The following is a 12,047-nucleotide window of genomic DNA, read 5'->3' as shown; positions in this document are numbered from 1 at the left end:
CAATCCCGGCGCCTCCCATCACCCACCACCACTAGATAGGCCATTTCCCGCCGAAAAAGAGAGGGGTTTCGCCGCGGCAACCTCTCCACCACCTTCCTGGGCGAGTTTTCCGGCGCTCCGGCTGCGCAGGGCGGGATACCGGCGGCCGTGCGCCCACCACGCCTGCCAGGTGTTCGGCGATTTGTCTGCTTGATACGTCTCCAACATATCTACTTTTCCTAACGCTTTTGCTCTTGTTTTGGACTCTAATTTGCATAATTTGAATGAAACTAACCCCGGGCTGACGCTGTTTTTAGGAGAACTACCATGGTGTTGTTTTTGTGCAGAAATAAAAGTACTCGGAATGGAATGAAACTTTGTGAGGATTTTTTATATCAATAAAGAGAATTTCTAGAGCCAAGAACCACCGGAGGGGGGGCGCCTGGGTGGGCACAACCCACCAGGGCGCCCCCCTGCGCGCCCAGGTGGGTTGTCCCCACCTAGTGGCCCGCAGACCCTGAAACTGACGCTATAAAATCCTATTTTAAAAAAACACAGGGGAAAAGAATTATCGCATTTCACGAGACGGAGCCGCCGTCACCTACTGTTCTTCATGGGAGGCCAGATCTGGAGTCCATTTGGGGCTTCGGAGAAGGGGATCTTCGATCTTCGTCATCACCAACCCTTCTCCATCGCCAATTCCATGATGCTCCCCACTGAGAGTGAGTAATTCCTTCGTAGGCTCGCTGGTCGGTGAGGATTTGGATGAGATTCATCATGTAATCTAGTTAGTTTTGTTAGGGCTTGATCCATATTATCCATTATGTTATGAGATTGATGTTGCTATGACTTTGCCATGCTTAATGCTTGTCACTTTAGGCCCGGGGGCCATGATTTCAGATCTGAACCGTTTATGCTATCACCATTATATCTACGTTCTAGATCTGATCTTGCAAGTTATAGTCACCTACTACATGTTATGATCCGGCAACCCCGGAGTGACAATAGTTGGGATCACTCCCGGTGATGACCGTAGTTTGAGGAGTTCATGTATTCACCGTGTGTTCATGCTTTATTCTGGTTCTCTATTAAAAGGAGGCCTTAACATCCCTTAGTTTCCTATAGGACCCCGCTGCCACGGGAGGGTAGGACAAAAGTTGTCATGCAAGTTCTTTCCATAAGCACGTATGACTATTTACGGAATACATGCCCACATTATATTTATGAACTGGAGCTAGTGCCGTATCGCCCTAGCTTATGATTGTCACATGATGAATATCATCCAACAAATCATCGATCCAATGCCTACGAATTTCTCTTATATTGTTCTTACTAAGTTACTACTGCTATCGTTACTGCTGCACTTGTTACAAAACTATTGCTATCACTGTTACCGTTACTATTTCTGCTGCTACTATTATCAAAACTATCATACTACTTTACTACTGATCACTTTGCTGCAGATAATTAATCTTCAGGTGTGGTTGAATTGACAAATCAGCTGCTAATACTTACAAATATTCTTTGGCTCCTCTTGTGTCGAATATATAAATTTGGGTTGAATACTCTACCCTCGAAAACTGTTGCGATCGCCTATACTTGTGGGTTATCAAGACCTTTTTCTGGCGCCGTTGCCAGGGAGCATAGCTATATTTTTTGAGTCACTTGGGATTATTATCAATTTATCACTATGAAGAATCTGAAGGATGATAAGACTAATATTTTCCCCTCTAAAACGAGGGGAGGTAAGGAACTGCCATCTAGCTCTGCTTTAGATTCACCTTTTGTTATAAGTAAACTTGCAATAGCACCACATGCTATTAATCCTGATATGTCGCAAGTTATTGATGATGCTACTTCTACTATGAATGATACTTATGATGATGTTAGTACCTTGCTTGATGATGATGTGCCATTAGGTGAATTTCTTGATGAACAAATTGCTAGAGTAAGATAGCATGATATTGTTGAAACTGATGATGAGATTGAAACTGGAAATCTTGAAACACCTACTAGAACTAGTCCTCCTAAATATGAATTGCCTAAGGTACGGGAAGGTTATGTTATGAATGAGGAGACGACTAGAGATATTCTTGCTTGTAAGGATAGAGATGATCTAGAGAAATTATTATGCAAGTATAAGGAGAAATCTTTGAATGCTAGAATGAAATGTGATCCTAAGTTTGCTACTACACCTATCTTTATTGATGATAAGGATTATGAATTCTCTGTCGACCCAGAGTTAATGTGATCCTAAGTTTGCTACTTCACCTATCTTTATTGATGATAAGGATTATGAATTTTCTGTCGACCCAGAGTTAATTACTTTGGTTGAATCTGATCCTTTTCATGGTTATGAAACTGAAACTATTGTGGCACATCTTACTAAGTTGAATGACATAGCCACCCTTTTTGCTCATGATGAGAAGATTCGCTATTATTATGTTCTCAAATTATTTCCGTTCTCATTAAAGGGTGATGCTAAAGCTTGGTACAATACTCTTGCTCCTTGTTGTGTGCGTAGTCCCCAGGATATGATTTATTACTTCTCGGAAAAATATTTCCCTGCTCATAAGAAACAAGCTGCCTTGTAGGAAATATTTAACTTTGCACAAATTGAAGAAGAGAGTCTCCCACAAGCTTGGGGGAGGCTTCTCCAATTGCTTAATGCTTTGCCTGGTCATCCTCTTAAGAGAAATGAAATACTTGATATCTTCTATAATGGACTAACCGATGCTTCTAGGGATTTCCTAGATAGTTGTGCTAGTTGTGTTTTCAGGGAACGAACTATTCACAAGCTGAAGAATTATTGAATAACATATTGAAAATTATGATGATTGGAGTCTTCCAAAACCACCACTTAAACCCACTCCGAAGAAGAGGGGTATCTTATTGTTGGGGAACGTAGTAATTTCAAAATTTTCCTACGCACACGCAAGCTCATGGTGATGCATAGCAACGAGAGGGGAGAGTGTGTCCACGTACCCTCATAGACCGAAAGCGAAAGCGTTAGCAAACCGCGGTTGATGTAGTCGTACGTCTTCACGATCCGACCGATCAAGTACCGAACGCACGACACCTCCGAGTTCAGCACACGTTCAACTCGATGACGTCCCTTGAACTCCGATCCAGCCGAGCTCTGAGGGAGAGTTCGGCCAGCACGACGGCGTGGTGACTATGATGATGTTCTACCGACGCAGGGCTTTGCCTAAGCACCGCTACGATATGACCGAGGTGGATTATGGTGGAGGGGGGCACCGCACACAGCTAAGAGATCCAAGGGATCAATTGTTGTGTCTCTATGGGGTGCCTCCCTCCCCGTATATAAAGGAGTGGAGGAGGGGGAGGGGGCCGACCACCCTTGGAGCGCCCCATGAGGAGTCCTACTCCCATCAGGAGTAGGACTCCTCCCCTTCCATGTTGGAGTAGGAGAGGAGAGGGAAGGAGAGAGAGGGGGAAAGGAAAGGGGGGCGCGGCTGCCCCTTGGCCGCCTCTCCTCTTCCACCACTTGGGCCCATGAGGCCCAATAACCTCCGAGGGGGGGTTCCGGTAACCCCCCGGTACTCCGGTATATATCTGATAACCCCCGGAACCATTTCGGTGTTCGAATATAGTCGTCCAATATATCAATCTTTATGTCTCGACCATTTCGAAACTCCTCGTCATGTCCGTGATCACATCCGGGACTCCGAACTACCTTCGGTACATCAAAACACATAAACTCATAATATAACCGTCATGACCGAGAAACGTCTCCGGTCAATAACCAATAGCGGAACCTGGATGCTCATATTGGCTCCCACATATTCTACGAAGATCTTTACCGGTCAAACCGCATAACAACATACGTTGTTCCCTTTGTCATCGGTATGTTACTTGCCCGAGATTCGATCGTCGGTATCTCAATACCTAGTTCAATCTCGTTACCGGCAAGTCTCTTTACTCGTTCCGTAATACATCATCCTGCAACTAACTCATTAGTTGCAATGCTTGCAAGGCTTAAGTGATGTGCATTACCGAGTGGGCCCAGAGATACCTCTCCGACAATCGGAGTGACAAATCCTAATCGCGAAATACGCCAACCCACCAAGTACCTTCGGAGACACCTGTAGAGCACCTTTATAATCACCCAGTGACATTGTGACGTTTGCTAGCACACAAAGTGTTCCTCCGGTAAACGGGAGTTGCATAATATCATAGTCATAGGAACTTGTATAAGTCATGAAGAAAGCAATAGCAACATACTAGACGATCAAGTGCTAAGCTAACGGAATGGGTCAAGTCAATCACATCATTCTCCTAATGATGTGATCCCGTTAATCAAATGACAACTCTTTGTCTATGGCTAGGAAACATAACCATCTTTGATTAACGAGCTAGTCAAGTAGAAGCATACTAGTGACACTCTGTTTGTCTATGTATTCACACATGTATCATGTTTCCGGTTAATACAATTCTAGCATGAATAATAAACATTTATCATGATATAAGGAAATAAATAATAACTTTATTATTGCCTCTAGGGCATATTTCCTTCACTTATATCTCAGTCCTGAAGATATGCAAGAGGCAAAGAAATCTATGAGAGAAAAAGGTATTAAAGCCGAGGATGTCAAAAATTTACCTCCTATTGAAGGAGACACACCACCAATACCTAAGGTGGTAGAGGTAAAGTCTTTAATGAAATTCAATGATAATGATAATCCTCACAATATGCATCCTGGTCAATGCCTTTATGAGTTTGAGAATTATATTAGAAAGCAAGATCACTTCAATGCTAATGTTATGAAACAATTGAAATACAATTCTGATATGATTGCTCGCTTAAGTGACTTGTTATTTAGAATCTCAAATGATGTTAGAGGTGTGGGAAAGCATGCTTCTATGGTTCAAACTCAATTAAAACAAGTTGCTAAATCTCAAAGAGAGTTGCTAGATGAAATGAATAATAATATAAGTGACTTTGCTGTTAGAGTAACAACTAGAGGAGGTAAGATTACTCAGGAACCACTTTATCCTGAGGGACACCAAAAAGAATTGAACAAGACTCTCAAAGAGATAACACAGATGCACGTAGTCCTTCTAAAAAGAAAAAGAAGAAGAAAAATGATAGGAATTTGCATGCCTCTAGTGAACCTGAAGTAGAAAAACCTACTGATAATGAAAATGAAGTTTCTATCTCTGATGCTGAAACTCAACCTGGTAGTGAACTGTAACGCCCCGAGACCGACGGTTCAGAAGACTTCCTTATTTTCGTGATCGCCGTGTGCTTCTTTTGTGCTTGCTCTTTTATTTTTCATTGCATCATGTCATCATGCCATCATGTCATTAATTTTTAAAAAAACTCAACCAAGTAAATTGCATGGATCTTCGATCCATTTAAATCGAGGGAATTCACATGGTGATTTCTCTTTATAACATATCCTCCTAATATTTATGGAGCTATTATAAATATTCCATTAGTTTGGAATTAACCGGAACACACTTGCAAAATAATTCCCATGCCTTTTCCACTTCATGTTCACCTCCAAGCTTGGCCAACAATTCTTTTCCCTCTTATCGAGGCCCTTCCTAAATGTTCAACATTTTTGGTCACTTTGTAATCCTACTCCTTGTTCAAACCATTTGAATTTAAACCGTGCAATCTTACCCACTCCGTTTTTCTTGGAACGAGCATACTTTTATGAGTCCGGAAAAATTAACCTCCCACGCAAATTCTATCCCTAACACTTCCTTTCTTCCCCTTTTCTTCTTTCATATTTTCTGTTTTGGGAGAAAAAAAGGAAGAAGGGGAGAGAGCCCAGCCAGCCTCCCAGGCCGGCCCATCCTGCCCCGCGGCCATTTGCCCCTCCAAGGCCCAGCCCGCGCGTCATAACCCTAGCCCATCTCTCCCTCCTCTCCCCTCTCCCTCTCGTTCCCTCTGTCCGCCGCCACACGCACGCACGCACGCATCGAGTCAGGGTCTCCCTACGCCCGATCCCCTCTCCCATCGTCCTCCTCTCGTGCTGCCATCCACGCAGAGAGGAGCAGAGCCCCGCGCGCCGTCCTCTGCCGTTGGCGTGCCCGCGAGTTCCCATCGTCCAGCAGGCCGCCGCCCTGTGCGCGCGCCCATGCAGGCCCCTCCTTCCTCGCGCCTCCCCGCCTCTGCCTCCGGCCGCCGCCAGCGAACAGCTCCGCCGGAGCCATGCCCCTTCGCTGTCGCGTCGCCTTGCCTTCCTCCATCGACCGCCGCCATGGCCTCCTGCCATGGACTAGAGGAGCCACGCCGCGCACCTCTGGCTGCCGCACCCTCTGCCTCCTCCCTCCATTCGGCCTCAACCGCCGGAGACACGCCGCGCTCGGACCTCCACCGTGCCTCGCCTTCGACCTCGGCTTCCGCGTCCCATGGCCACGAGCGCCATCAGCAGCAGGTTCAGGCCGTCCCGCCGAGTCCCACTCCGCCCTCCTGCACCTCGTCTCCGGCTCTGTCCGTCGGAGCCATGCCTCTTGGTGCCCGCAGCCGCGTCGCCGGTGTTCCTCCTCAACGCTGCCGCCTCGAACCTCCTCTGTGCGCCAAGTCCCGCCACGACCATCACCTCCCCGACGCCCTTGCTGCTGCTGCTAGACCACCTCGGTGCCACCAGGGAGTGCCATGGCCTCCACCGAGAACCTTGGAATCGGCAAGACCACACGGACGCTCGAACGACTACACACTGAAACGTCAAGTACCTCGTCAATACGTGTACGACTACCGTCGCCGCGAAGACCGCGAGTTCAACTACTTCCACAACACGTCGTGTACGACTACCGTCGCTTGGGTTCGACAAGACGTCGAGTACCACTACGTTGGCCAAGTACACCTTCGTCAAGACCGATGCCCGAACAAGCACCGTTTGCATCGATTGCGTCAAGTACCTCTACCGACGACCCCGAACATCTACGGAGTTTGCACGATTGCAAGATGTGAACCACTACTTCTAATACCGTCGCCGTGTACAACTACTTCCTCTACGAACTTGATCCGTTCCGAAAAGTCACGCCTCGAAGGTATAACCCGAGACGACGTCCGTGGAACGAAAGCATGTGTTGTTTGAGTTGCTTGCGTTTGCACCGTGCCCGACTTGTTCGTCGCACGCTATCACTCGTTTCCTTGCCATGTCGTCGAACCGTGGGAACCCGGTTACCGGGAGCACCCCACCATCTATTGCGTGTTCCACACATCCGCACAATTCTCTTTTGCGCCGGTATCTCCATGAGCTATCGGAACCGATGTGTTGCCGTGGCATCATTTTCATTATCGTTGCCGTGGCACCCTTTTTCGTTCCACCACGGTAACAAATGCTTCATATCATGCTCTTGTCCACGTTTTATAAAATTGCTTAAAAACTTGCATATGTCATTCGCATCATGATAACAACATTTAAATGTTTACAATTGATGTTTGCATTAAAATTGCTAAATGACATGATGATTTTCCGGAATTATTGTTTGTTGTTCCGGCCTCATTTAAATTGCCTAGATAGTTAGTTTACTTATGCTTCACCTCTTGCCATGTTAATCAACATTTAATATTGTTGGGTACATAACCGAGAGAACTAAATAATTGATGTGGTGTTTCGTCAATATGCACCTCGTTGCATATTGAGCTCCACTTAACTGGTAGTTCCGTTTGTGCACTTTGCCATGCCATGCCTCTTTAAACCGGACATGCATCATACTTGTTTGTGCATCATGCCATGTGTATGTGGTGGTTGTTTACTTTGTTGTTTGTTTCTTTCCGGGTTGCTTCTCTCGTTAGCTTCGGTTTCTTTCCAGAGTTGTGAGGATTCGTTCGACTCCGTCCGTTTGTCTTCTTCATGGACTTGTTCTTCTTCCTTGCGGGATCTCAGGCAAGATGAACATACCCTCGAAATCACTTCTATCTTTGCTTGCTAGTTGTTCGCTCTATTGCTATGCAGCGCTACCTACCACTTGCTATTTCATGCCTCCCATATTGCCATGAACCTCTAACCTTTGTCACCCTTCCTAGCAAACCGTTGTTTGGCTATGTTACCGCTTTTGCTCAGCCCCTCTTATAGCATTGCTAGTTGCAGGTGAATATGAAGATTGCTCCATGTTGGTTTATGTTTATGTTGGGATATCACAATATATCTTATATTATTAATGCCTCTATATACTTGGTAAAGGGCTTAAGGCTCGGCCATATACCGGTGTTATGTTCCTTGATTTTGCGTTCCTAACGCGGTGGGGTGATTTATGGGACCCCCTTGACAGTTCGCTTTGAATAAAACTCTTCCAGCAAGGCCCAACCTTGGTTTTACATTTTCCTTACCTAGCCTTTTTCCCTTGGGAGTCGCACATCCCGAGGGTCATCTTTATTTTACCCCCTGGGCCAGTGCTTGTCTAAGTGTTGGTCCAAACTAGAGCACCGTGCGGGACCATCCCTTGGCAACTTGGGTTACGTCGGTACCTGTACGCTTCGCTTATCCGGTGTGTCCTGAGAATGTGATACGTGCGACTCCTATCGGGATTGTCGACACATCGGGCGGCTTTGCTGGACTTGTTTTACCGTTGTCGAAATGTCTTGTAACCGGGATTCCGAGACTGATCGGGTCTTCCCGGGAGAGGGAATATCCTTCGTTGACCGTGAGAGCTTATAATGGGCATAGTTGGGACACCCCTGCAGGGTATAAATTTTCGAGAGCCGTGCCCGCGGTTATGTGGCAGATGAGAATTTGTTAATATTCGGTTGTAGAGAACTTGACACTTGACATAATTAAAATACATCAACCGCGTGTGTAGCCATGATGGTCTCTTCTCGGCGGAGTCCGGGAAGTGAACACGGTTTCTGGGTTATGTTTGACGTAAGTAGGAATTCAGGATCACTTCTTGATCATTACCTGTTGACGACCGTTCCTTTGCTCCTCTTCTCGCTCTCATTTGCGTATGTTAGCCACCATACATGCTAGTGCTTGCTGCAGCTCCACCTCACTACCCTTTCCTTCCTATAAGCTTAAATAGTCTTGATCTCGCGGGTGTGAGATTGCTGAGTCCTCGTGACTCACAGATACTTCCAAACCGAGCTCAAGTGGGAGCTCGATGAAGATCTTGTTCGTTGTGTTGTTTCTTTTCATATTGATCAGTAGTGGTGCCCAGTTGGGACGATCGGGGATCTAGCAGTTGGGTTGTCTTCTTTTCTTTTGGTTCCGTAGTCGGACCTATGTGTGTTCTCTGAATGATGTATGATTTTATTTATGTTTTGTGTGAAGTGGCGATTGTAAGCCAACTCTTTATCCCTTTCTTGTTCATTACATGGGATTGTGCGAAGATGACCCTTCTTGCGACTAAACCACAATGCGGTTATGCCTCTAAGTCGTGCCTCGACACGTGGGAGATATAGCCGCATCATGGGCGTAACATGAACACTCACCTTATGATAATGAAAATATAATGATGAGGTTCATGAATACACTCAACCAAATAATAAAGAACCAGACAATGATGTTGAGATAGAACCTGCAATTGATCTTGATAACCCACAACCTAAGAATAAAAGATATGATAAAAGAGAATTTGTTGCTAGAAAACATGGTAAAGAAAGAGAACCATGGGTTCAAAAGCCTATGCCCTTCCCATCTAAGTCAACTAAAAAGAAAGATGATGAAGAGTTTCAACGCTTTGCCGAAATGCTGAGGCTAGTCTTTTTGCGCACTCGCTTGACTGATATCCTTAAAATGCCTCCTTATGCAAAGTATATGAAAGACATTGTGACGCCCGGATAATCAAGCTACAGTAACCTTTGCTAATGATGCCACGTCACCTCGATTACAGTTGCTAATCTCGCGTTAGTTCGAAACCGATTCAAATTCAAATTCAAAATAGGGGCAAACATCAAAAGCTTTCAAATATTAAAACTAAAATGTTCAGTTTGTGCCAGATAATGCATAGGTGATTAAGGTGAAGAAACCCTACTTTTATAAAACGTTTAAATGCAATAAGATGAATAAAACAGTAGCAAAAACTATTATTTAATACTTTTAAATAACAAATAATTACGAAACTATTTTAGTTTGGGTAGCAAGTTAGTGTGGGTGTGGCATATTTGGTAACATCAAATTAGGTGCAATTTTGGTATTTTTCTAAAACAAAAATAAAAGGAAACTAAGCTAAAACAGAAAAAAGAAATAAAATAAATAAAGGAAAATCAAAACTAAAAACAAAAAAACAAAAGGCCCCCCTTCCCCACTAGGCCTCTTGGCCCAGTCGGCTCAGCCGACCAGGCCGGCCCAGCCGGCCCCTCCTCGCTTCCCTTAATCCCACCCCGACCAGAAACCCTAGGGTAACCGACAACCCCACTCGCTCCCCACGATCCCCTCTCTCTCGGTCGCTCCTCTCTCCCTCACCCGATCCAATCTGGAAGGGGATCGACCCCCCCCCACCCAGCGCACGCGGCCGCTGCCGCTGGTGCCGCCCCGATGGCCGCGCCCCGCCACCCGTCTCCCGCCCGCCTCTCCGACTCCTCCCGCACAACGCCCGGCCCCTCGATACGAGCTGGATCGGGGGCTCGACCCCGCGGCACCCCAAGCCCCGACGCCGCACCATCGCCGCTCACCACCACCTCGTCGGCGTCGCCTCCCCGCCTCGCCCCGACGTCGCCCCGCACCTCGCCCTGCGCCCTGCCGCTGCCCTGGCTCTGTGCTCGAGTCCCGCGCCGCCCGACGACCCTGCTGCGGTGGACGAGCCACCCGCCGGCGACGACCTCCCTCCCTCGCACCCGTGCCACGACCTCCTCCTCACCGGACCCCACCACCACCCGTCGCCTCGTCCTCCTCGTCTCCTCCTCGCCGACGATGCATCCCCGTCCTCCTCCCCAAAGGCTCCACCGAGCCTCGCCGCCCCTGCTCACCAACGCAGGTGAGGACCCCGGTCCTCCTCCTCCTCCCCGTGCCCTCACGCTGGCGCTCGCCCGCGCCACCGCACCATCCGCTTGCTGCCGGGAACCGCCGAACCGCGCGTCGCGCTCGCCGCCGCTTCCCGCACTCGCCGCCCTCGCTCCGCGGCCTCGCCCCCTTGCTCCCGCTCCGCCGCAGTCGCTGCCTGCTGCTGCTCCGGCTGGTGAGCCTCGCCGTGGCTGGCCTGGCCAGTGCCCAGTCGGGCTAGCGCCCATGCGCCTGTGCCTGCTATGGCCAGGGCCACTTACCACTGGGCCAGTTCCCCCTGGCCCTATGACATGTGGGGCCGCACCCCTCAGAACGTATATAAAAAAAGGATTTAAAAAAATTAATTAATAAAAATAAATAAATAAATAAATAATAAAGATAATTAATTAAGATAATTAATTAACTTAATTAATCATGTTAATATTAACTAATTAAGATTAATTAACCTAATTAACTACTGTTAATTAGCTAACAGTCCCTGACAGGTGGGACCCACCTGTCCGGTTGACCAGGTCAACGGTCAACGTTGACTGCTGACATCATGCTGACGTCATGCTGATGCATTAATTAAATTTCGGATTAAATTAATTTATTAAAATTTAGAAAATGTTTAAATCTTTATAAATTAATATAAAATAATCCGTAGCTCGGATGAAAATACTTTGTACATGAAAGTTGCTCAGAACGACGAGACGAATCCGAATACGCAGTCCGTTCGTTCACCACACGTCCCTAGCATAGTGAACCTGCAACATTTCACCTCCGGTCCATCTGTCCGAAAATGCGAAACATCGGGAATACTTTCCCGGATGTTTCCCCCCTTCGCCAGTAGCACCTACTACTACGTTAGGTCACCTCTAGCACCGCGTAAAGCCATGTTACACTTTGTGATGCTTTGATTGCTCTGTTATTTATTGTGTTCCCCCTTCGTTACTTCTTTCCGGTAGCCCCCGAGACTGTCGGCGACCCCCAGTTCGACTACGGTGTTGACGACCACTCCTTGTCTAAGCAACCAGGCAAGCCCCCCCCCCCTTGATCACCAGATATCGCCTATTCTTCTCTATACTGCTTGCATTAGAGTAGTGTAGCATGTTACTGCTTTCCGTTAATCCTATCCTGATGCATAGCCTGTCATTGTTGCTACAGTTG

This window comes from Aegilops tauschii, chromosome 2 (genome assembly GCF_002575655.3).
Source record: "Aegilops tauschii subsp. strangulata cultivar AL8/78 chromosome 2, Aet v6.0, whole genome shotgun sequence".
In the NCBI taxonomy this organism is placed as follows: domain Eukaryota; kingdom Viridiplantae; phylum Streptophyta; class Magnoliopsida; order Poales; family Poaceae; genus Aegilops; species Aegilops tauschii.
This window is presented reverse-complemented; position numbering follows the sequence as displayed.